The sequence below is a fragment of the Anomaloglossus baeobatrachus genome, chromosome 2, assembly GCF_048569485.1.
Source record: "Anomaloglossus baeobatrachus isolate aAnoBae1 chromosome 2, aAnoBae1.hap1, whole genome shotgun sequence".
NCBI classification, from domain to species: Eukaryota; Metazoa; Chordata; class Amphibia; order Anura; family Aromobatidae; genus Anomaloglossus; species Anomaloglossus baeobatrachus.
In genome coordinates, this window is record NC_134354.1 from 238,451,029 (window position 1) to 238,457,256 (window position 6,228).

A 6,228-nucleotide genomic window follows, 5' to 3' on the forward strand; every position below is an offset into this window, starting at 1 on the left:
GTCGCAGGCCTAGGTGTAAAAAGATCTTTGGAAAGGTCTCTGTACTGTCCCCTCATATATTTATACATTGTGATTAGATCCCCCCTAAGCCTTCGTTTTTCCAAACTAAATAACCCCAAGTTTAATAACCTGTCTTCGTATTGCAGCCCACCCATTCCTCTAATAATCTTGGTCGCTCTTCTCTGCACCCTCTCCAGTTCAGCTATGTCCTTCTTATATATTGGTGACCAGAATTGTACACAGTATTCTAAGTGCGGTCGCACTAGTGACTTGTACAGAGGTAGAACTATATTTTTTTCATGAACACTTATACCTCTGTTAATACATCCCATTATTTTATTAGCCCTGGCAGCAGCTGCCTGACACTGTCCACTAAAGTGAAGTTTACCATCCACCCATACACCCAAGTCTTTTTGTGTGTCTGTTTTACCCAGTGTTCTACAATTAAGTACATAATCATAAATGTTATTTCCTCTACCCAAGTGCATGACCTTACATTTATCTACATTAAACTTCAATTGCCACTTCTCAGCCCAATCCTCCAATTTACATAAATCTCCCTGTAATATAAAATTATCCTCCTCTGTATTGATTACCCTGCAGAGTTTAGTATCATCTGCAAATATTGAAAGTAATAGTTACCTGCACAAACAGATATCCTCCTAAGATAGCCAAATCTAAAAAAAACCACTCCAACTTCCAAAAATATTAAGCTTTGATAATTATGATTCTTTTGGGTTGATTGAGAACATAGTTGTTGCTCAATAATAAAAAAAATCCTCTAAAATACAACTTGCCTAATAATTCTGCACACTGTGTATGTCCCCAGTCCATCATTGCTCCATCCTTGCTGCATTTGGGTGTATATCATCTCCTATCACACCACATAGAGTAAAAATAATGAAACGATTATACCCACCTCCCCTCTGTTCCCCCAGCGTCCTCCTCCGATGCTGTCATGCTGGCAACAGACCAGTGTTTAAGCATCACAGTGCATGACATCACTGTCATGCACTCCCACTTACAGCAACATCAGCTGCCGGGATTTTCACTGCTCCACAAGCGTGGGATTATGGGCAAGGGGAGCAATGAATAATCATTCTTTTCATAGCAGCGCATGATCACCCAGCAGCTGCATGAAGCCATCAGCTGGCAGATCGTGTGCTGCTATTAAAGAAAAGAATATTCCACTTCCATAGTCAGCACCGTCAAAGAGGTGGGCAGGATTATGGGCATGTGGCATGGTGAATATTCATTTTCTTTAGTCGGCAGCCAGGACATCACACTGCAGTGACCCAACAGGCCTCAGATGCACATCCAGCTTATGCAGGCAGTCGTCAACAGGCCCCATAGCAGTGGCGTGTTCTGCTTCCATTGGCAGTATGCCACTGTGGGACACCATCTGAACCCCAAATAAGTTTCTCTCTAAAAACATGGCAGGCAAACAGCAGAACAATGGCATCAGTTGCACTCCCCTGATTTCCCCATAGTGTAATATCTATTCAAAGATAGAAAATCCTTTTAAGCCTGATTTATCTCATCCTGAATAAGTTAAATGTGAATCCAATGTTTGATATATTGTATGTTTAGATAATTTCTCATGAAAAGTGTTCTCGTTTTAAAATCTCAAGTGGTCCTCATCATTATTTAATGTTACTCAATAAAGGTTAAATTTGCAGACTAGATATTACTCAATATCCAGGAATGCTCAAGTTTGGCTTGCATGGAATGCAAATAAGAGTATTGATAGCTGTGTCACATAGGTACAGAGAGGTGGTTGATATGAATACTGGTGATATGCCAGCAGGATGACTTTCTGAGGTCACCTACCTTGTACAGCTCAACTGACATTCTCTAGAGAGGTGAAGTTTTAAACAAAGAACATTTATAAACTATGACAACAAAACATCTGCAACTAAACTATTTCAGAAAGAGTATTTAAAAGTGTCAATAAAATTTATTTTTAATTACAAAATACTGTATATACATATACAGTTAGGTCCAGAAAAATTTGGACAGTGACACAATTTTCGCGAGTTGGGCTCTGCATGCCACCACATTGGATTTGAAATGAAACCTCTACAACAGAATTCAAGTGCAGATTGTAACGTTTAATTTGAAGGTTTGAACAAAAATATCTGATAGAAATTGTAGGAATTGTACACATTTCTTTACAAACACTCCACATTTTAGGAGGTCAAAAGTAATTGGACAAATAAACCAAACCCAAACAAAATATTTTTATTTTCAATATTCTGTTGCGAATCCTTTGGAGGCAATCACTGCCTTAAGTCTGGAACCCATGGACATCACCAAACGCTGGGTTTCCTCCTTCTTAATGCTTTTCCAGGCCTTTACAGCCGCAGGTTTCAGGTCTTGCTTGTTTGTGGGTCTTTCCGTCTTAAGTCTGGATTTGAGCAAGTGAAATGCATGCTCAATTGGGTTAAGATCTGGTGATTGACTTGGCCATTGCAGAATGTTCCACTTTTTTGCACTCATGAACTCCTGGGTAGCTTTGGCTGTATGCTTGGGGTCATTGTCCATCTGTACTATGAAGCGCCGTCCGATCAACTTTGCGGCATTTGGCTGAATCTGGGCTGAAAGTATATCCCGGTACACTTCAGAATTCATCCGGCTACTCTTGTCTGCTGTTATGTCATCAATAAACACAAGTGACCCAGTGCCATTGAAAGCCATGCATGCCCATGCCATCACGTTGCCTCCACCATGTTTTACAGAGGATGTGGTGTGCCTTGGATCATGTGCCGTTCCCTTTCTTCTCCAAACTTTTTTCTTCCCATCATTCTGGTACAGGTTGATCTTTGTCTCATCTGTCCATAGAATACTTTTCCAGAACTGAGCTGGCTTCATGAGGTGTTTTTCAGCAAATTTAACTCTGGCTTGTCTATTTTTGGAATTGATGAATGGTTTGCATCTAGATGTGAACCCTTTGTATTTACTTTCATGGAGTCTTCTCTTTACTGTTGACTTACAGACAGATACACCTACTTCACTGAGTGTTCTGGACTTCAGTTGATGTTGTGAATGGGTTCTTCTTCACCAAAGAAAGTATGCGGCGATCATCCACCACTGTTGTCATCCGTGGACGCCCAGGCCTTTTTGAGTTCCCAAGCTCACCAGTCAATTCCTTTTTTCTCAGAATGTACCCGACTGTTGATTTTGCTACTCCAAGCATGTCTGCTATCTCTCTGATGGATTTTTTCTTTTTTTTCAGCCTCAGGATGTTCTGCTTCACCTCAATTGAGAGTTCCTTAGACCGCATGTTGTCTGGTCACAGCAACAGCTTCCAAATGCAAAACCACACACCTGTAATCAATCCCAGACCTTTTAACTACTTCATTGATTACAGGTTAACGAGGGAGATGCCTTCAGAGTTAATTGCAGCCCTTAGAGTCCCTTGTCCAATTACTTTAGGTTCCTTTAAAAAGAGGAGGCTATGCATTACAGAGCTATGATTCCTAAACCCTTTATCCGATTTGGATGTGAAAACTCTCATATTGCAGCTGGGAGTGTGCACTTTCAGCCCATATTATATATAGAATTGTATTTCTGAACATGTTTTTGTAAACAGCTAAAATAACAAAACTTGTGTCACTATCCAAATATTTCTGGACCTAACTGTATATTAGATACACGCTGTGGAGACACGGGGGTCAGTGGGTGCTCTCGTCCGCTGGCCCGACTGACTTTAGAAAGACAGCATGGCCTAGGGCTCATCCCAACTGAACGCCCGACCTACTTAACCGTGGGCAGAACACTACTCAGACAACACAGGGTGAGGGAATCACAATTTTAAGACTTTATTGGATCCCCAAACAATTAACGGCACATAGCACATAACTAGCAAAACACACAAATGTAACAGTCAACAGAGTCTCACCCTTCTGCTGGCTCACCAGGGATTAGAATGTCCATGCCTCAGAGCTTCCAGGGCTACTTACGCCAATCCAGCATCACCCCGCTTTTGGCGGGCATACACCGAGAATGGAATAACGCCAGATTTAGGAAGCTGGCTGAGGTCCGCAAAGTCTGTAGTCAGATGACTGGATTGTTCCAAGCTGGATTCCTTCCTTAGGTAGTCCTTGATATCAAAGTCGAATCCTTGCATTCGATGCTGAAGTCCATATAGTGTTATAATCCAGGTTTGGTTATGGCTTGCCAATCGGATCCGCAGGTATTAGATTGGTAGCATGTAGCAAGAGTCTACCTGGGCAATGGATAGTCCTTTTTAAACCCCTGAGATCTCCATTCAGACCATTGGGGTCTTCACAATTGGTGGAAAAGACTGGGTTCTTATTGGCTAGATTTCAAGCCATATTCAAATATCCAGAGACAAGGGAGAGACAGGTAAGTTACATCACATCTATCAATTCACTTAGGGTACCTTCACACTTTAGCGATGCAGCAGCGATCCGACCAGTGATCTGACCTGGTCAGGATCGCTGCTGCATCGCTACATGGTCGCTGGTGAGCTGTCAAACAGGCAGATCTCACCAGCGACCAGTGACCAGCCCCCAGCCAGCAGCGACGTGCAAGCGACGCTGCGCTTGCACGGAGCCGGCGTCTGGAAGCTGCGGACACTGGTAACTAAGGTAAACATCGGGTATGGTTACCCGATGTTTACATTAGTTACCAGCGCACACCGCTTAGCTTTGCTCTCCTAGCTACAGTACACATCGGGTTAATTAACCCGATGTGTAATGCAGCTACATGTGCAGAGAGCAGGGAGCCGCGCACACTGCTTAGCGCTGGCTCCTTGCTCTCCTAGCTACAGTACACATCGGGTTAATTAACCCGATGTGTAATGCAGCTACATGTGCAGAGAGCCGGAGCCGGCAGCACAGGCAGCGTGAGAGCTGCGGAGGCTGGTAACTAAGGTAAATATCGGGTAACCACCTTGGTTACCCGATGTTTATCTTGGTTACAGCTTACCGCAGCTGCCAGATGCCGGCTCCTGCTCCCTGCTCGCTTCATTTCGTCGCTCTCTCACTGTCACACACAGCGATCTGTGTGTCACAGTGGGAGAGCGCCTTTGAAGAAAATGAACCAGGGCTGTGTGTAACGAGCAGCGATCTCGCACCAGGGGCCAGATCGCTGCTCAGTGTCACACACAGCGAGATCGCTAATGAGGTCACTGCTGCGTCACAAAAAACGTGACTCAGCAGCGATCTCGGCAGCGAGCTCGCTGTGTGTGAAGCACCCCTAAGTAATACAATAGGAAGTTCGCATAATTGATTTATCTGTGTGTCTGGCCTTCATTAGCCAAGGCAATTACATGAGTCAACAAGAGTCTTGTAAAACAATGAGGGCTTATCCCCCCGTCTATAAACAAACTATCTTCATGTCTGGCTGAATTTTAAGAAATTTAACCCCTGCTAAGCACTGACAGAGTCTAGGTCGTCACACACGCATATACATATACAATTGGCAATAAAATTGCAACACCAAGAAGAAAAAGTCGAGTATTTATTGAGATTACAGGATTGAGAGACTTGTTAACAATATAAAAATGCTGATAAACTGATTCCAAAATTTGGAAAAATCTCAATACTTACAGTATCGAGTGAGCTTCACGCATACTTTTACATACCTTGCCTGCTATCAATGAAGTTATTAATGGTTGTCTGATGAATGTTCTGCCACACTAAATGCACTTGGCTACACTAATGATCAAGATCCACTACTTGATAGCTGGTAAGAGTGGAAATGGTTAATTGCCACGCTGGTGTGCAAAAAATATGAGTGCTTAATGTTCAAGATATTACTGTATGCTATGCATTTTTTTAATTACCCTCCTTCATCAGGATAATCACATCATCTTTATTGCACAGCAGCAGGGCAACTCTTTCCACTCCTACCGACTATCAAAAAGTATGCTCGATACTGGGGATGCACCAGCTGATTTTCCAAGGCTATTTTCCAGAGGTTGTATCTGACAGAACCACACCAGGTGAGCAAAACCTAAGTTCACTGAGCCTATTTTTGCATTTTTGTCTTCACCTATCCATCAAGATCTACTACTGGAAGTTTCCTTTACATTTGTCAACCAATGACGTCCCTGATGTGCTTGATGGGAAACAAGTCGGGAGACATTTATTCTACACAATCAGTCCAGAGTAGCATGAGCAACATTTGACCTGGCATTGTCATGTTGAAAAACGGCTCTTTGGACACTTTGGAGAAATAGTCATACCACTTGTTCCAGCT